Source organism: Spodoptera frugiperda, chromosome 3 (genome assembly GCF_023101765.2).
Source record: "Spodoptera frugiperda isolate SF20-4 chromosome 3, AGI-APGP_CSIRO_Sfru_2.0, whole genome shotgun sequence".
NCBI lineage: Eukaryota > Metazoa > Arthropoda > Insecta > Lepidoptera > Noctuidae > Spodoptera > Spodoptera frugiperda.
The window spans coordinates 4,037,454-4,059,223 of record NC_064214.1 but is presented as its reverse complement, the minus strand read 5'-3'; the positions used below and the strand labels follow the sequence as shown (position 1 = coordinate 4,059,223).

At 34.4% G+C, this 21,770-nt stretch overlaps 1 long non-coding RNA gene across 1 annotated transcript; it reads right to left on the bottom strand.

Moving 5' to 3' along the window:
• Window positions 1-7,368: 7,368 nt before the first annotated feature.
• LOC118274059 (uncharacterized) lies at window positions 7,369-8,387 on the bottom strand. Its single transcript, XR_004783450.2, has 2 exons — window positions 7,837-8,387; window positions 7,369-7,766 (listed from the first exon to the last, which is right to left on the bottom strand). It is a non-coding gene; the product is annotated as an uncharacterized LOC118274059 (long non-coding RNA).
• Between the last annotated feature and the right edge of the window lie 13,383 nt (window positions 8,388-21,770).

The following is a 21,770-nucleotide window of genomic DNA, read 5'->3' as shown; positions in this document are numbered from 1 at the left end:
TAGCTGGAAGTGAATCATTGTTTTAGTAAAATCAAGTGATTTTGGTGTGTGTGTGTCGTACTATTAGCTATCATCGAGAGGACCCAATCTATAATAAACCTTATTTCCAATATTTAGTATCTACTTTTGTATAAACAAGTTTAAATAAATAAATACAGTAAGGTCACACATTTTCATACAAAAAAAAACGGTATTGAAACTATAGATCCTTATAATTTCCTTGCAAGTACTAAACATATCTTTCTTTCTCTCCCTTTCTCTCTCTCTCTCTCTTTCTTTCTCTCTCTACACATCAAAATTCAAGTTGAACATCATGTTATACAAGTCTACACATAAATAACTATATATATACAAAGATTATGTACAGACCAACAACTCACTGGAGATACTAACATACTCAAACTTAGCTCGACTAGACCGGACAAGTATCTCAAACGCCCGCAACTTGGAACTATTGTTCTGACACTAACATATTAAACTGATTCTGAAGATATTCGAACATTTTTATCAAAACTGTGGATTTCAAAATATGTTAGACATGTTTCTTTTATAGAAAGACTCATAGAAAGAAAAGGTTTTGTAAATGTTTCTGTAAAAAATAATTATACTAATCAAAGTCAACTAAAAGATTTCATAATTGAATTTTTTTAAAAGTCAACAATCAAATAATGGTCTAAGTACATAACATATAAACCCGACTTGTTTTGCTCTATAATAAAAATGCCCATGTATATATTATTTTTCCACTATATCGAATTTAAAAGCACGTCTAGTATATTTAACGTCGTCCAATCATAGCAACATAAATTGTGTAATCCAGCAAGCCAGCAATCTCTACTAGTTTCACCTCAGCCACTAACATAGTCTTAGTAAGTAAGACATAATTAGCAAACTCAACTTTCCCCATAAAGACCTAATTAGCTTGAAAATATGATCATAATATCGTCGTAACATTAAGAAATCTACCTGAACCAGACATTCGAAATTGACTTTTATCGCTTCTCATTTGAGTCTGGAATTTTTTATTTACATTCCATAGTTTTTTTAGAAGCTTTTTACTTAAAATAAAACTGTTTTTAAACGGTTTTGTTTAACTCAACCTGTTTGTTAGTTTGGGTCTTAGTAATTCCTAACGTCTGATAGATTCAATATTTAGTATACACTTACGGTACTTAATCTTGATGACCATACAAGAAAAGACTATTAATGCCGTTTAATGTGATAAAATATTTTTATATACCAGTTATTTACTGTTTACAATGTAATTTGCGTAAGATAAAAGAGAATATATAGAATTTTTCTCCAAAATTATACTGGACGTTTTGCCTTTATTTAAAATTTCTATTAAGTCTAATTTCATTGAAATTTCTACTTTGTCCCAAAAACTATTTATCTTTTAATATCATAGAGTGTACGTTACTAAACTAGAATAATTTTGTAAATTGCATTTAAAAATAAGAATATTTTTTTTAAGTTAAACTAATTTCTTAAAGTCATCAATATAGCCTGTACCAAATATCTGATCGATTTATTGCCAGGAAGGGGTTAAATACCAAATACTAAATTCGACCCAAACAAACAAACAGGTTAAGTTAAATGAAACGGTTTATTTAAAAAACAATTAGTTTGTCACGAATCCCATTCACAATCTAAATAGGCATATTTGTCTTATTACACAAATCAAACTATAAAAACGGGTTAGTGTATTCATGCACATAAATCTTTCTCAAACAATAATAAAAGATCACATTAGCTGAGCATATAGTACATAATGTATCACATATTATGTATACAAAGTAATGGGATATATATAATATGTTTGAGTACATTACTGGTATATATCTCGGCTCAAATATCCGTACTCCTTTAAATATATACAAGATACATTTTAGGCAATCCAATCTTCAAGCGTATGTGTGTATTAGGACTATGCTCTGAAGTAAGCGTAAGCGATTTCGTATCAGAGAAAATCGATTGTTTTGTTCGTACTTAAACGCCTGTTTCGAAGTATGTCGAAAAAAACCATTACCTTATTTAAGGAGAACATTTTAACATCAAACATGTATGACTTTTGACAGTAGATAGTTATGGGCAGTTAGATTAAAAACATAATTAATGCCCTTTATCCAACCTGATGACAGATTCCTAGACAGGCAAGTGAAATTTCACAATACAATAATATTTTCATTTGTACATTTGATGATCTACTTAATTTACGAATTAAGCAATTTTTTTAGAAATAAGCCTGCTATTTGATGTAAAACCTATCATGTCATATTTCATACAAAAAATTATACAAAATATCTTTTTAGACGTTTCGACAAAAGTATTAATTTGGCAAGTAGGAAACTAGCCTATTACTTTTATACTTATAACCATCTTCGCTGTCGCTTATCGCTTCTCGCCAGCAATGCCAAGGCAACCTAATAAAAAAAAAGGATTTACTAAAAAAAGGGTTCAATTTAGTATATTTTCAACAGTACTCTTTATTTTTTTCACAATTTCATTGAGTGGGAGTTTTGCAAATACAGGATTGAAAATTCGAAACTGATTAGTTTTTTAGTATAAAACAATTGTCTATTTAAATTCTATGTATTTCTTTTATTATTTACAGCTTGGCCATCCGGTGTAGAGGTCAGAGCTGATGCGTTGACACGCCTGCCTTTAAGACACCTACAAACGCTGGAATTGAAGGCACTTCTCCTGTAAACAAACTCAGGTAAGCAATTCCAATCTTAATCTCTTTTATGCCGTCACAAACCTAACTATAATATGTGTTATAACAAGGTATAGCAAGACATATCATATATTTTCAATACAAAATTTTTTGAGTGACCACTATAACTAGGTCTTTGATGACCTTTAATATTATGAAGATAATGTCCAGGCCAGTCCATAGTCCAGTAATGCACTGTTACCTGCTGATATTGCAGTTAAAATAAAAAAAAAGATATTTTCACAGACTCATCCAGTTCTTATTTTCACACGTCAACTTCAATTAGTAAAGAATTAAAGTTTTCCGCTACTTACTCGAATAAATCTCGTAACTCACAAACTTCAGTAAGTGCTCTGCTATTAGTTCTTGATCTAATTATGGTCTACGCTACACACCTCACGATTTAACTGTGCAGTTTTAACTTTACACGTGACAGAGGGCTCAATTACTCTCCTTCCCAATCTTTCCAATTCGCGATCCCCAAACAACTCTTAAATTCCTAACCCCCAAAAGGGTCGCCAACGCACTTGTAACGCTTCTGGTGTTTCGGGCATCCATGGGCCGTGATCCGTCTGCTCGTTTACCGACTTATATTAAAAAAAACTACTTGCTTTTATTTTTATAATTGGGAACGAATAAGATAAATAAATTAGGAAACATTCGAACATTTCCTTTTTAGGTACTCGTATTACGTAATATTTCCTTACAGAAAATATCTATAAGTAAATTCTATATATAGAATTAATATAGTCTAAATACAAAGGTACAAACAGCGAATAATTCCCAATTTGATTTCACCTTGTTAGGGCGCTTTTCCAGACCAGAAATTTGCTACGAAGATGTAATAGGTAAGCTAAGATGTAAGGCTAAGTGCTACCGTTTAAACTGATATTAAGCTATGTAGCTGTAGTGCGAAGATACGCAGCTCAAGTGCGCGATGTATCGATAGTAGTGAAACTATCCATAGCACGCATCTTTTCATATAAAAAACAAAGTTTAGCTGAGTCCGTTTCCACCAGTGCTAAGCTATGTGTATCAATGAATATGATTGGTAGAAACCAAACGCATCCACAGCAACATAGCATAGCACATCTCTGGTGGAAATCCGACTTAATCTAGTATTAACATTTCACAAGAAATATCACAAAACAGCTTCATTTAAATATTTGTTTACGCAAATAACATGATCAAATATCTAAATAAAATCTTCAAACTCAAAGGGAAAATGCTAACACGAACAAACTGAATGTATTTATGTATTTCTATGTAAATATGTTGTTATCATTACCTATATTTTATCGGTAAATTATTCTATTTCAATTTATATTCTTATTATAGAATCTTTGACTTTGATTTTAACAGAGAATTGATTATTTAATACATTTTTATGATTCCCGTTTCTCTTTAACCTATTTTTATGTCTCGAGGTCACAGATTTTGATTAGGTTATGTTATTTTTGTATTAAGTAGAACTATCGTAATTCGTTAAACATATAAATCAATTAGACTGTATAGCTTGCTCATTTTTTTGTTCGACGAAGTGACTCAATTAGTTTTAAGCTTTGTCAGGGGCCCATAATCATAGGTAAAATGCGCGATAAACAACACGGCGCAACTAACTGATGTTAATAAACAGTGTCATTTATTATATTTATTCTATTCTCAAACTAACGCAACCTTAAGTTACCACAATATATTGAGATGCATACATTATGTATAGGCATCTACCTACAAGCTATTCTACTAAATAAATTAAATATTTCATTCAACTATCAAAGCTAAAACCCACTATCCCTTAAAAACCAAAATACATTCTCTTTTTAAGTTCATACCCAAATCATTAAAAAAGAAACCTAAACGCATATGTTCATAAAATTCAATTCAATTTGGAGCACATTTTACATTGTAACTCTTGTTAAAACTAAGGTACAATTAGGTAAAGTATGTAGCACGCTCACTTGTTTTACTGAAATCTACTAAACCGGGCAACTCGTCCCTAAATGGATCACGGTTTAGGAATAGAGTACACTGGTGACGATTCATTGATTAATCCCAATCGGTTTACAATGTGCTCTGGGTTTTACTCGTTAGTGTTTCGGTAGTCTTACTCGAGTGAATTTTACTGACCAAGACTAATATAAAAAAATAAGATATTATAATTATTTTTTAAGAATTATGAGCAGCTTGTGTCCTGCAATTGATTTTTGATCTTTTTAAGGTAAAATATACTGCTTACCATTTAAAAAACAAATTAATTTTGTGGATTGTCAATTACGAGAATGTCCGGAAAGTTTCAAGTTTAACCGAAGCTTATAATCAGGAACTATGTGAAACATTTGACTGAGTAAATTGATTGTCTAATTTGGTATGTTTGGTCTCACGATAATTCAAATATTTTTATGGTAATACATTCATTCAGGTTTAAACGCCATTTCTGTAAATAATCAGAACTCAACAGCACATAAAAGCGACCAGGAAGCCATTATGATTCCACATACATCATCATATACCGGCGGATACCAGCCTGTAGATTACTGGAATCAGGTCACTCATCAGTTCCACGATTCGCATAATAAATACGATTTAATAAAACATTTATTTCTCGTAAAAATTAAATATTGGTTAAAGCTGATTCACCTTCTTCGATGTGCGCAAGTGCGATTGGTGTGTGACTGATCTCGAGTTCTCTGATAACGCAATGTATTATTAAGATTACGGAAAATATCTCAGAAATACCTATAGAAGGTGTGTCATTAAATAATATGTGGGTTAAATTAAGTAAAGTACTCAAAGGTAAAGCAGACGAAACCATAGGCTGGAAGCTCAATACATTAAAAATCTTATAGTAAACACCTTTATTGTGTGGAAAGACAGAACAAATTATATTTTCTTCATATCGTCTTAGCCAATATAGACAGTATATATACAGTTTATAGTATTTCAAGCCCCTCTACGTACATATGTGTGGCGTGATACACCGACCAGTTCAATTTGAATGGCCCCTCCATTTGACGACCATTTCAATCCGGATGTGGCCAATGTGCACTAATCCTAAGTGGATCACGGTTTACAGGGTTGCTCGCTGAAAAATAAATTGCAGCATAGATGAATGAGAGCAGCGGGAATTGCATGATAAATATTTGAAGCGGACGCCATTGTGGCTGGCAAGCCCGGGCCTGTATTTGTGTCTTGCTGGAGAATTGCTACTCGAGGGGTTAACTATTTTGAGTAAAATATACCTGCGGTCCGCCAAGAAATGGACTAGCCAATATTATGGATGGATAAATATGTTTTATTGTACCGCTCTGGTACCGAGATTTACTGTAATCTGTGAGTTCATCTTTTGTGTAGGTTTATGAATATCTGCCTAGTTGAGTGGTTTGAGTGTCTTTGAAGAAAGGTCATGTTTGATTGACAGGATTACAGAAGCATATTACCTATTTAAGGATTATTAATATTCTTATTTCGAATGTAATAGACTATTTGTAGTATGTCATGGGCCACGTAACATAAAAATCATAAGTATCTCTATAAGCTCATATCTTGGCAAGCCACCTCAAACAAACTGGATTGTTATTACAACTAACCATTTATAAATACATCAAATTGATAACCAATTACAAAACAACTCTAAATCTAATCCACTCTATAAACTCCTTAGTCGCAGCACTTAATTAGATAAGTATAAACATTATACAGGTGAGGGAAACCGACGTAATCTACTCTAGAGAGGTACTTGGAGTAATCCTTAGGAATTTAATTCAAATTAGCACGGACAGCAGAACTCTTCAGAAACGTCTTATCTTAAGGCAGACGACACCCTCGGAAAATTGGTCCTCAGAGGTAGCAAGTACTTGTTTTATCTGTGATTAATGACAAGGTTCAATGTACCTTTTTGGTGGTGTTTTTAGTTTTTATTCTTTAATTCTAGATTCAGTTAAAGTTGTTTGTCGTGTAGCGCCTTATAGATATCAAAAGGAGATAATGTATTAGTATCATACGTTCGTCCACCCTGGTAATAGGGAAGATGCAATATTTTTATTTATGTTTTCATTGTAAAGCATTCCATGTAGAATAGACCACAAGTATATTAAAAATTAAAAAAAACCCTAATTTATTGCAAAAAATGCGTTTTGAAACTGACAGTTTAAATTTTCGCGCGGAAACGGACCTATAGTTCCGATGACGTCATACCTGTTTGTCGATGTCTGTCACTGTTCACTGTTTGTTACCGTCGCTGGCTTTTTTCAAAATTTCCTCTATTTTCAAGATATATTTTGATAAAACTAAAAATGGACATCCCATCAACATCTGGTTATTACAACAACAGCACCAAAAAAGCCGTATTGACTCATGTTTCGTGCCATTGTGTCCATCAACTTCAACCAAATTTCCTAATAAATTGTTTTTAACTAGGCCTTCTGATCCCAAACTGAGAAAAAGCTAAAAATGTATAGACATTTTACCATCTGGAGCTTGTATCATGGCAGACAGAGGCTTCAAGCACATTTGCACAAGCAATTTCAGTTGATAAGACCACCTAGTGTTAGCAACACTAAGAAAAGTTCAAGAGATGATGTACTAAGGTCAAAGAAAATTGCAAGCCTGCGAATTCATATTGAAAGAGTGATCAGAAGACTGCGTGAGTTTGCTTTTTGAAGCCACATGCCTGTGTTTATCATTTCCTAATTCCCCATTTAGACTATAGTATAATCATTTGTTGTGCGCTTGTCAATTTGCAATCACCTTTAATTAAAATTGAATAAAAAAAAGTATTTAAAAAACAAAGTTTTATATATCTACAAAATGGTTACAGAAAAAACATGTAATTAATATCTTTTAATTTTGGAAACACAGCATCTATCCAGAATTTCTTTGCAGCATTCATAACTTCATTTATAAAAGCATTGTATCGCTTTTATAAATGATTTTCTAGAAGTACATATAGATAATTTTGTCTTTTTCCAATAACATGTTATGGACGTTATCGGAGGCTCCTCAGATCTTCTGTGTAACCATAGCAATAGTGCATCAGCATGCTTACACCCACCTGGAAATAGATTTTAGTCTAAATTATCCATGCTACAGATTAACTATTTAAAATAACCTGAAATGTTTACCTTCAGAAGCCGCACAATCTTCGCATTGGCAGGACTGAACCAAGCTTTGCGTTTCATTTATAATGGCTGTAACACGATAACCTTCTTTACGTATTTCATGCTCCGGCGTAACTCGACTTTTTACTATACATAATTCTCCATCTCTTTTGATTTGAACATAGCCGATTGGGTTATCGCCATATTATTTCTACACTCGAAAACTCCGCACTTTCCATAAAAAAGTTACAACCATGTCTACGCTAACTTTTGGTAGATTCCTAGAATCTGCTTTGATAAACCCAGCTTCCATTTTTAGCCGATAAATGCAAAATAATTTTCGCTTAAAATGTTCACAACTCAAAGTTGTCAATAGTTGACATAGCAAGAGTGACGTCACTAAACACTGATTGGTGTTTTGAAATACGTTTCTTTACATGTAACTTTTTATTCATAATTTATGATAAAAATCAACATTAAATAAAATGAAAACCTTGCTGTGGCCCTTCTTTTATTCTTTTTTAGCATTTTAATAACAAAATTTTCATAAATATTATTTTTGCATCTTCCCTATTGATCTCGAAATCTCTTGAAGTCTAGAGTAAGAAAATCCTGCTAAAAATACAATTTGGTACGGCTTAATGTGTTTGGAAAATTAAAAATTAAAAAACTCTTGAATTCAATGCCTGTAGATCGAGTTTGTTATTGTGACTTTTTTTCGTACTCTTAAGTTGCAACACTAGCGCCCATTGCATCAGTATTACGTGGATATTGAATGAACTAAATACCGTCTGTACTCTGAATGCTATTTAACAGCTACGATTAGGGTTACATAGTTTTGACAGTAAAATTAAATAATAATTGAGATTTTATTGCATTAACATTGAGGTTGGCTTCAAGAGTAACCCTGTTCTATATAAGAGAATTCACAATAATTTCCATGCATAGTTGGGTTGAAGATTGTAGTTTAAAATGTCCACGTTTATCAGAAAGCATTTCTTTCCTGCCCTGTATGTTTTATATCTTATCACACCCACGGGAAGACTAGAAATGACAAATGCATTCACCACACAACTTAAAACTTTTACTATAGATTTAAAACAGTTCGCTTGGGAGATGGTGAGATATTGAATATATTTTTCTTGTCGGGAGCGAAAACATGTGTGCTTGTCAAACCAAATGTGATGGATGTAACCGCTCAACGTACTCGTATATGTACACATATGTAACATATAAATGGATTTGTAAGTACATAATAGCTACTTTATATTCAATGGTCCTTACGTTACGTTATTTGAGACGGAAATAGATTTTTTTCGTATGGCGGTTTTACTATGATTTGGTTATGGGTTATGAATTTGATTTTTGGATCAGGAAATGATTGTTTTTGGGACAAGTATTATTACTGCCATAAAGTACTTGTAGTGAAACTGTAACTTTTTTTACAATAGCAGTAGCTAATATTTAATTTACGAATAATGATTACGTGACGTCTGACATTAGTTGTTCTAAAGGTGCACTCAAGTCGTTCATAATACATGGAACTCATAAACATCAAAAAATAAGTTAAGATTTAGGTCCTGCTACTTCCCAATCTTCTCAATCCCTGAGTCCCCAACAACCCTCCAATTCCTAACCCTCAAAAAGCTGGCGACGTACTTGTAACACCTCTGGTGTTTCGAGAGTCCATAGGCGGCGGCAATAGTTTACCGTCAAGTGATCCGTCTGCTAGTTAATCGACATATACCATGAAAAATATCAACCTGTGTCTAGACTATCGTAGAAAAAAAGATTGTCATTACATTTCCATAAGTATTCAAATGTTTACGTCATTAGTTCATTAGTAAACAACTCTAAACAATAGTAAATTCCTTCCAACCGGGAAGTGTTACAGAGAGGCTTCGAAAGTATTCACAAAATGTTTGAACGGTGGGTGTCTTTGACCTTTCCGTGATTGTTTAAATTAGTGTGGGAGCCACCCACGCCTGGTCACAAAAACAATGACTGAAACAAATGAATACAATTTAAACGGGAACCTTTTACAGGAACTCCTTTATTTCTTTAGATTTTTGACCATTAAGGTGAGAACTAGTGATGGGCCCTTGGATTTGCTCTTTTATATATATCAAAAGTTTCAACGCAACTTTTTGTATGTTTGTAAATACACTTACGACATAGAAGAAAATCCTAGTCTGGGGTAACGTTTTATTAAAAAATACTTTATATGAAGAAGGATAAAAAAGGTTCCTATATCGCCCTTAGAGCAATACATAAATATACCTTATTGTTAGCCCACAGGGTTTAACACATATGCTTTTCTGAAATCATTGTTTTCATGATATTTTTTTCTGTTTAAAGTGAATTCCTAGAAAAATGGCATTGAGAGAAAACAACCTATACTTTAGTAAGTATTTTACAATTTTAAGGTTACAAAAATCTCTCAAACCAACACTTACAGCACCCATTACCCTGTCCAATAGAATAAAACCTCGCGAATTTCACCAAAACATGTCTGAACCTGTAATGCCCACTCCGAACAGCTGTCGAGATTTGACTCAAAGATGGCGTCGGAAAGACTGCAACATATTAAGACACCGGTCAGGTGCAACTAACATTTCTCAATGTACGGAATTTGTGGAGAAAGCTTTTGCACTTTATATCAAAAGAGGTTTGTTTGTTATTTGTTTAATTTTTATTTTAAAAAAGATAAACCATGAGATTTAATTATTTTAGTCTGTGATTGTGCCTAGTACATACAATATTAAATGGTTTTGACTTAAAAAAATAAAGAGGTTGATCTTGGGTGTTTTTAAACGTAGTTAATTAAAATCATTATTAAACTAGCTTCTGCCAGCGTTTTAGCCCACATTCCCGTGGGATAAAAGTATCCTATCACCCAAGCCAGCTTATAATTTACACATCCAAATAATCACATGTATAGTATTAATATGAGTGTGAAATGCACCTTTGCCTACCCTTTCGTAAATTATAAGTCATTATGTTCTATCAGTCTGCCTCGTTGGTCGAATGATCGCAAGTGCGACTGCCGGATAAGGGGTCTCGGGTTCGATTCCCGAGTAGGGTACAGTATTGCTGAGCTTTTTTCGGATTTTCGAAAATTCTCAGTCTGGAATTACATGGGACTTACAACACTAATGGTGAAAAATGGGTGTACATTGTATAGCGGCATTACATGCCGTAATTTACACCTCTGCCCACCCCTCCGGAGATAAAAGGTGTGTCGTTGTGTGTGTAAGTTCTGTGTGACGTTAATTTTTTTCCAATTTGATTCGAATCAAATTTAATTCGAAAGGAATCGAAAACCGTTTGTCTTACTGTACATTTATTGATTGCTTGTACTTTTAATTTTGTCGGGACTATCGACCTGTTGGTCATTGCCCTTTCTTGTTTTTAACTTGATTTATAATGTCATTTACTCTAAGAAGTATTTGACTCCCTCATTTAAAGGAAGTCAATAGATAAAGGCTGTTTGTGATATTAATAAAAGAAAATAACCAAACACCAATCCATTGTTGATTGAACAATAAAGTTGTTTTCGTAATTAGTGATACAATGGCTTAAAAGAGGAAAACTATTATTTTTCCCTATTCTTCATAGCTAAAATTTTAATTAGTGTACGGTACCGTACTAAAATTATGATAAACAGAACTCTAATCGTGATTCATAAAAATGTAGCACCGTAGCATTCTAGCTACGCCGTAGCCATCCGCTACGTCGTAGTACCTCACCACCACTCACTCATACTAATTTTCTAATTGAATTAACTTACTTACTCACTATAATCTTGACACGTTAAATTAATTGATAAATAATATTATCCTAAAATTCTTATTCTGCGTATGATATAATTTATATTCAACGTTTTCATAGCGAGAGTAAATATTGCCTTAATTACACATTTTCTCAATAATTAATATACTCTGCTCACTTCACAGGCTGTCTTTAATAAAACCCATTGTGCTGTATAATTAGAAGATACATTCGTTATTGTAATTACCTGTCAGCCCGCCACTGTGACGCCGCAGCGAGTCAAGTTCATACGAAGGCCAATAATAATAATTGTGCACGATATATGTTCGTATCAATAATAGTCGATAATTATTGCTTGTCATTGCTAATGGAAATTCATTTTGATGCGATATGATTTATACAAACAGAAAATTGAACGCGATAATTCGTTTGTTTTTTTCTTTAAGTACACCAATGTTTAACTGTAGAAGTAGCCATGGGTGTATTTGAAAATACAAACTGAAAATTAATTACACTATAAAAACCGAAGTAACTACATAATAATATTGCGCTGTAAGCACCAATCACTTCATAAACCATAACCAGAATTAAATATTTTAGAGAAGTTTTATGTAAAATGTGTTTAAAAACTTTGTCAAACTATTGCTTCACTGTTTTTAAAACACTATGACGTCGTCGGTCTGATATCAGGAGGTAAATTGAACATGTTTCAGTGATACCGCTTCAGTAAATCTTCAAGATTTTAATGAATTTTGTGAACAACTTAATGACTGACACAAACAGAAAATTGTTTATAATATGCAAACGGGCATATGTTTGTAATTGTTTTTCTAGACATCTGCCCGATTTGTGTCAATGAACTCGTCTCCAATTACATCCGATTAACTACTAAGTTCACATCACATTTCATCATCAGCCTATAAGTGGCGACTGCTAACCAAATGCCTCTTTTCACACAGAGAAGGTTTGAGCATTAATCACCACGCTTGCTCAACGTGTGTTGGCGATTTCATATCAAATCAATACGAGCTAAGCAAAACAATGTCACATCGCGCGCTTGCAGCTCCCGGGCCACGCGCCGTAAGCACACTGGCAGCTAACGGTAGCCACAATTCGAAACAACGCCGTGCCAAAGATGAGCCGAAGCTGTGCTTGTTTTTATTCAAGTTGCTTCTCAAGTCAGAGTTCCAGTAATATAACGGAGTTTAAAATACTGATATAAACAAGAAATAAGCGTCACCTTTCATTTTCCTACCTCTATATATATCCCTTCTTAGAACAAAAGCCATAATGTGACAAAATCTAACCTCAAAACAAAATGAAAGCAACATCTCAAGTCTGAAATTAACCTCTACAGTTACAAAGCATGTAACCAGGTTTTAAATAGATCGTAAAAGGAAATAACCATACAAACACATGGGACGTTATGGCGTATCATTATGGGGGTAGCCACAATAATTAGTAGACGGTCTTTACTGCAAGTCACTTTAATTGGAGTTGAATTACATATCCTTTTAGATAACCCGTTCCCTATCTCTGTCTCTTTCCCTCTAATTAGTAAACACGGTCCAAAATAAATTTATCTTGTACAAGACATTTTGGGCGAGTGAGTAGACGAGGGATTTTTTGCCTGGCGAGGATTCAATTACGGATTGAAAATAAAGATTTTCTAGGAACTGGAGGCATCTGTATTACTAAGGCGACACATGACAAGTGACGGATGACAAAAATGGCACCGTACATAGACGATCGACGAGCAAAAACGTGTTTTAACAAAGAGTGAATTTATTATAGTGAATTATAGTGAAATGAATGGATGAGCCGACCTCTAGTTATTTAAGGGATTGGCGTGTAACATTGTTACATTGTAACCTATTTGCAAAAATAAATATCATTTGTTATTTATCATTTGATATTTTGTTGATGGGTAGACGACATGATCAACGTCGTAGGAGCTGCTAGATGCAGGTCACTCCCAATCGACGATTATGTTCAACAGTGGATGTTCTGTGGCTGATATGATGGTGATAAAATGTAACGAACAGATTCACAAGAAACTCATCTAACAATAACAACAAAATTCTACACTAAGCAATTACTTCATAAAATTTCAGTATCGAAAACTGGAAAGCACCTTAGCGAAATAAAAGCCAATAATGCTGTGTACGACTCGGAAATCAAAGCACGACTCCGTGCTCTGCAACCCAACGAGGTAACGATGTATTATTATATTTTCTATTGCATAGAATACTGGTAAGGACGAGAACACAATACTGTTATTAAAAAAAGACGTTTAACATCGTAAAAAATCACTTTTATGAAAACCACTTCATATTCGGTTTATCCAATCGCGAGATGATCACGGACAAACATACATAGATACAGGTCAAACTGAGAACCTTTTACTTTTTTTAATTAGGTTAAAAATGTGACCCAAATGTCTTAAGCGTGAAAGCCATGCTTCGGCATGAATGGGACAGCTCGACCGGGGTGATACCACGGCAGCCTCACAGAAAACGTTACGTTGTGTTTCGTCGTTGTGAGTGACGTTACCTAAGGCCTCTTAAAAATTAAAAATACTTAAAAATATTATAAATCTCATGAGACTTTCCACTTAATTCATTTTTATGTTTATCGGCTAACACAAGCAATGTTTGACGAGGAACTGGACTAGTTCTTATATCTAAGTTCTTTCGCATTGCCTTTCTTACAAACGAATCGACCACATCAAACGGCTTGTCGTACAATGTCAAAATGCGATCAAATGTTTACGATGCGGTGTCGGAATGCATTGTTGTGGCCTCCCCCTAAGTTGGTTAAAACTGTAGTAACAACTGCTAGCCACTCGGGAACCACTAACTCAGTGCTACAACTTAACGAACGATTCTTTACTTTACGCTGCAATTCCCCGTACATTTCTAAGTTATGTATTTATAGGGTAATAGTCTTGGATAGAACTAGGTTTGTGGTTTAGAAAAACATTATTATAAGTACTTATTGTTCTGCTCTTCTAAAAATCTTTTCTGTAGATTATTTTAAAAAATATTTATAAATTACCTACATTCATGTTAAGAATTTATTATTTTTGAATAGCAAAAGCATCATAAAACTATATTTAACGGTTTACTCGCGTTAATTTAGTGAGAAAAGCTCTACGAGTTTCGAGTCACAGAGAGAGTCTTCCTCATGAACAGAGTGCACAGACGCGGTGACGTCACGCAACTTACTATTCGATTAGTACTGTCTCACGATATTTATTATAAAATTATAGGTAATGTCTGTGTTTATTATTTATCAGTGCCGTATCTTGCTACTAAAACAATGCTAAATTAAATTAATAAAAAGTATCTAATGAGAAGATAATGACGCATAAATAAAAATAAAATAAAGTAATCACTATATTATTTTTTTTTATTTAACGCCACATTACTGCATATCCCTATACTCCGTGTTCCAAGACAGCCATCATGAAAGTAGAAATAAAAACTGTCACAGAGTAATGAAATGCAGCAGACGGCCAGTAATCCAAATGCAACGCTACGCCGGAGTTTTTGCCTACTTCTTGTGAATTACAAAGGAATATGTAGATACTTAGTGCATCATAATGAATTACAGAATAATAAATTAGTTCTGTAAAAAAAATTGAAGAAGACTGCAATGAGCCTTATTTATCGAGTGTTTGCAGTGCAATTGATTTACTAAATAATCTAAACAAAATAACAAAACAAATCAATTATAAGATGTAGTGACACCTAAGAATTCTAGTAACGGGTTAGTTTATACGCGTTCTCACGCTAAGTAACTCTTAATAATAAGAGATGGTTTGGCTTTTGCCAAATTGTATGTATAATTAAAACGTTAAAATTAGAACAACTAAGCTATCTCTCTGAATTAAACAATCAACATCGATATAATATTGTCCTAAGAAATATTAGTACCAACAATAAGTGCAGGGAATGCAAGTACAGACACAGTAAATAACAAGAAACAGAAGGTTTACTTAAATTCCATACAGAGAAAATTCACATCACAAAATCACAAAATCAAAGCATGATATGCCGAAACGTAGATCTATTAGAAACACAATATATTTGTAACCTGACAATCAAGTTGATAATTGTTTTCTGAAAAGACGCCTGCGAAAAATATACATTGCCCAGAGCTTGCAGTGCAATACACATGCACTTCTCTAGTATTGCGGTTGCAGGTGGCTACAGGCAGCGCTGATTACTCACTATTAGGCGAATCATTTCTTTTTCATTCACTGTCTCTGTCTCCCCTATTTCATAAAAAAAGAAAAATAATGTACAGCCACCAACCGATTATCCACTTACAGCGCCAATCATGTAATTTAAGAATTTTCCTTTTGTCATAAATCAAAAGGAACCTTTTCCAATATTCCTGCTGTATACCGTTAACACGAACTAATAATCTCCGACCATCTTGATATTATGACGTCAGAGCCCAGGTGCACTCCGGGAGACCGCCGTGTTATCGCATAACGAGCCACTGTCGTCGGACAAACAGTCCAGAAATGCGGTTTCAAAGCTTCAGATGCGCCATTTTGCAATACAAAACAAGGTTTATATAACTGATTGTGTTACCAACTTTATCTTTGTACAAAATGTACGGGATTGAATTTGAAAGATATGCTGTTGTTGTTATTTTGTTTTGTCTGTAAGAGGAATATGTGTTACATTACCTACCTATTAGTACAGGGTATTCTGTGAAGTAAAAACATATGTTTTTACCGTTACAAGTTTTATAATGATGTTTATAACTCTCACAAGATGATATTTATAACAAACCCACTTTTCACCAGTTGTGTTGTGATTTATTTTTAATTACCTTTCTTTACACTAACATTTTCTCCTGTGTCGTGGGTGCGGTTATAAAATCACACAAAGAGTTGTCTCACTGATAATGGTTTGCTCACTAATAACATCGAAAACATAAACACGAAATATAGTAACCACCTCCTTTTCTATGCACCTATCAGTTTGACAGTAAATGCTCTATCTATCACCACAGGCACTGACGTGAAACTTACAATAAACCCTATAATAATTTACAATAGAGCACAGAATTGACTAAACTTTCATAAATTTTCATCAAAATAGCATCTGGAGACTCCGGTCAGCTCGACTCGTAGATTAATATTTAATACAGTTATAGGTGGCATAGTACTTTATGCCGTGGAGAATAGAGCCACTCTCAAACTGGAACGTTGATGCACTAAAGAGCATCATACTGATTGAGGGTGCTTTTCCACCAAAGATGTGATATGTAGCTATGCTACGAAGATATGCTAATAAGCATTAGGCTTAAGCTAAGCTATGAAACTGATACTAAACTCTGCCGCAAATAAGTTATTGCGTGGAAAATGCGCAGCTCTAGTATGCGATGTTTCGATGGTAGGGAAGCAATCCATAGCACGCATCTTTCCATATAAAAAACATAGCTTAACTAAGTCCATGTCCACCAGTGCTGAGCTATGTGTACCAATGACTATGATTGGTGGAAGCCAAACGTATCCACAGCAACGTAGCGTACCACATCTCTGGTGGAAAAGCATCCTGAGTCTGGTTTTCGTGAATTTTGAGTATAGAACCATTTGGATCTAAGTGGAATCGTGCATTTTTGGATTTGAGTACTATATAGAGAGATATTACATCTCATTCAAAGATAATCTACAAAAATAAACTACGAATTAAAGTACAATTTATCCAGCAATCGTCAGTAATGTATCGAATATTTACTTCCATACCTCATCAGCTTTAATTATAAATACGTTGTTACTTGTTAATCAAATGATATGATTAAAATGTAATTAATTCGTCATACTGAGCCGTAGCGCAGTTGCATACACGTAGCTTTACTTGTATCTGTCGATTCTCATTAATTTTAAACTCTATCGTTTAGTAATTAAGTCGGAAATTCGAATGAGGTAATGTTATGAAGTCTGTGTGAAATAAATCCTTTACGATACATAATAAAGGTAAATACCTACTTTGTTGGTTGACTCAACGTGGGGAACCTACTCAAATAATAATTTGGGTTTTAATTCTCAGCTTGAGCAATGTGTTACATATTTGAGTTTTCGATTTTAATTTTATTTTTATACTTAATATGATGGCAAGCGATTTTATTGATGTGGCCGACGATCGAGACTCGGGACTTGAAGACACCCAGTTGAATTTTAGAGGAAAAAACAGACTCTAGCAAGGAGTTCCAATCCCTATCGGTTCGTAGGAAACTCGAAGAAAAACGTCTAATTATTAGTAAAACCTTACAGTTTGAGAATGTAATATAGTGGCATATCCCCTTTCTTGGCAGACGGCTTGAGGATGTCCCTATCGTTTCATGGCAAGTGCCTATCACCTTTACCTCCCCTATTACTCGTACACCATAATAAAGCCTATACGTTATTTGATGACACAAACACAAACACGTACACTGTACGAACATATGTATATACGTAGGTACGTATACGTACGTAGGTAATATTGACAATTACCGTGACCCTTGTTATTTCAATTTATACCATTTCCATTTCGTATTCGGAACTCAATAATATCACCCGTTTTAACATACATTTGATCAACCGTCTCATTAACATATAGATAGGATCCCGAAAAATTCGCTATCCAAATTGTACCTTCCTTTTTGTCCCGAGGCCCTTGCCAAAGATAAATTAGGGCCTTTTTTTGTGGGGCCTGTGACCACTGGGGCGGATTGTAGACATTCATTTGGGCCTGTATACATTACGCGAAGGTATTGAAGATTCTGAGTGGCTCAGGTTAATTATTTCGTCGGCAACTTGATTAGCCTTGGTAATAGGGTCCCAGTTTTTGTTTCGCGACACAAGTACGTTGCTTTTGGCTAATTAAACTTTGTTCTACAATGTTTTCCAAATGTTTTTGAGCGGTCAAGTTTTAAACGGTATTTATGTTACGTTTAATTTATGTATTATTCAGTTCTCGTTAGGGTGTTTTTTTTTTTCTTTTGTGAATTTGTATCGGTGTTGGATTTGTGTAGGTTTAAGAGTTGTATTTCAAATTAAGAGTGGAGGCCCGGACCTTTTTTTCTGGAAAATATTTTTTAATAAATGTCTGTACTTTTGTTAAATTAGAGATAAATAACCTTCAAAGCAGATACCTGGGAATTTGATGCTAATTAGTGGAACCATCATATTGGTCCTGTGTTCGATTTTACACACAATAGACCAAAACCTACACACGAATCATTCAATTCTATTCATCCACATAAAGCACTCATTTTATTGTATTAACCATTCAATGTATAATACAACCGAGCCAATAATTTACAACATTAACAAAGCCCAGGAGATTTGATTCTAAATATAACCCTTAATATTTCCTTCGCGTGGAAACGAAAACAAAGGGAAATCACACGTGAAAACACAAACATACGGACAAATATCCATATCATTTATTAAATATCGGAGGGCAAACAAAAACTATACATTATTTGGACAAACTAAACATGTGTACATAATGCCCACCTCCTGTTTGATTTGTACAGTTTCGAATTAATATGAAAATTAACTAACTCCACCGAAATTGGATCGGCGAATCAATAACGTCGAAATTTATTCAATTAATAACCCCCAAACATTGGTATAAAGTGGATAAATGTCACATAAATTAGTTTGTGGAATGACTGCCGATGATATAATGTGTTCAGTGTTCATGGCGGAATGTGCCGTTTTAGGGTTAGGTGCTGAAATAATGAAGGCTTTGTTATGAATAGCTGTCATTTATTAAAGCGATTGTATTTGAGTTTAATGAGTACCTAGGTATTACTAACTTCTGTCTGTGGTTTTGCCCACGTTACTAGAACAAAAAGACTATTTATCATTACTGACTATTATGATCTAGCTCTGTGCCAATTGTTTTTGAAATTAGTTTCTGCCGACGGTTTCGCCCGCATTCCCGTGGAATTGTTAAAGGTCATATCATCCAAGTTAGCTCACCTAGCTCATAACGTTTCTGCCAAATTTCATCAAAATTCGTTTCAGCGTGATTGACGAACAAACATCTAAACATTACAACAAACAAAATTTTACATTTATAAAAAAAAAATGTGTGAACCATCCATCCAAAATTTTGTACGTAAATATTGAGGTATCTGTGAACCTAACATGACATTTTAAAAGAGCCTGTATATTCCTTTTCCGTTACTTTCTTATTTCCACAAGAAAGAACAAAGACGAAGTTTTTATACACTTACTGAAAAACTTTGTCTGTACAGCCTAAATAGAAACCACGGAGCGACTCCTACGTACATAATTTTGAGCTAAATTCAGTTATTCATCTCGGTATCATTCAAAATATACTTTATAGGCACCTTATTACGCCTATTATGTGTTATTTGGAGCAGTCTAAAATTAGCGTGACAATGGGTACCCCTGGGTTATGAATGTCAGGAATTCTGAATGCCATCGGCAGGAAATACGAACGAACAATGATGAGTAGGAAACTATTTTCTACCCGTAAAAGTAACACATGTTGCCCGGCCCGACGTGTAAATAGAAACAGGACGCTACTCCCTATCTACAAAAACCAATCGAGTAATCAATCAATCAACTGAACCTTTCCTAGTTCACAGTCGCACAAAGGAAGACCCGGCCAATTTAATGCCGTATTTTTAGACCCAATCAATGAAAGCTTTCATAGTTAGAATATATCTTGTAATACAACGAACAAGAGTATGCTAACAACGTGCTAACAACGACATCACAGACACCAAATGATTGTTCCAAAACAACTGCTCTTTGCTCACAAACACATTCCAGCCACCAAATGATTGTCCCAAAAATAATAATAAATCAGGTTCGGAATCCGTCAGACCGAATCCGTAAACTGTCGGACGGTATCGCAAAACTTATGTAAAAGAAATATTCTTTGGTGGAATAACGCATACATTATTTATATTCGGTGTGATATCGACCTATATCTTTTGTTTACCAAGTCTAGTTTTGTCCTGAGGGATACGCCGTCTCTGTGTACTCGCATAAATTGAATTATCGAGCCCACCGAGCGATGGCTGACATCCTCGTGTCCAGGGGACAAAGTTATTGAATATATTGAATTTATTTACATAAGCGAAAAAAAGGTTTTTTCGAACAAAAAGTACGGGCATCATATATCATGTCGCCATGAGTTTGGCTCGTCCGCATGTTATTCGATTTCGTGTCGATACGTGTAAAAGTGTCACCCTTAATATGTATTTATGTGTGTGACTTTAATGAATGTTAGGACTTTGATGTGGAAATATGTATATTGTTACTCAATACCTATCTAGCATAAATTGATGATAATATGTTTGCTATAAAATGTTTGACTATTCAAATAGTATTAGGAATATAATTAGTGTTTAAACACGAAACCCAATACATTGATCATTCCTGACAGTGCTTACGCATTAATTCATAGGTTTTAGCTCATGAAAAAAAAATCAGAATACCATGTACTACTCTTTCATTTCATTACTACAATAACTAACTCAAAGTCACGTTTTATAAAGTCCATATTTTTATAAAACTAATTATTTACAAGCATTCATCACACTGTACATTACCGCTCAAACAGTGGAAAGATGGATTAGCTTGCTTCAATATATTTTTTGTTGGCCACGCCCAGCGCGCCGGTATAATTATCGTGTTGTATAAAACGGCGTAATTACAATAAAAAAGTAAAATGTAGTCGTGCAAGTTGACAAATTAATGATAACGTCTATGTGAGTCATACACCAGATGGGGTGATAGGCCGTAGCTTCCACGACAGTTGGTAATTAATTATTTACCCCTTGGTCATTAACAGTTCACCGTTAGACTATAGGCCTCTAGGTACATAAAGAGGGCGGCCAGGGAGGTCAAGCTTTGGAGCTGCGGACTACCTAGCGGGTTTACCGGGACTCCGGCTTGAAAGGCAAGAGTAGGAACGGAGTGGTTCTTAGTCTGTGAGAGTCTGACACTCCCTCTCGCCTTGACCAAGGCGAGAGAAGTCATTAGATGATTTTCTCCCTCAAAAAAAAAAGACCACAGATGGGGCCCAGTAGGGCTGATGCCCGACTCGGAGCTGCGGACTACTTAGCGGGTTACCTGGGCACCGCCTCGAAAAGCAGGAGTAGGTCAGTTTGGCAATTAATGTACCCCATGGTCA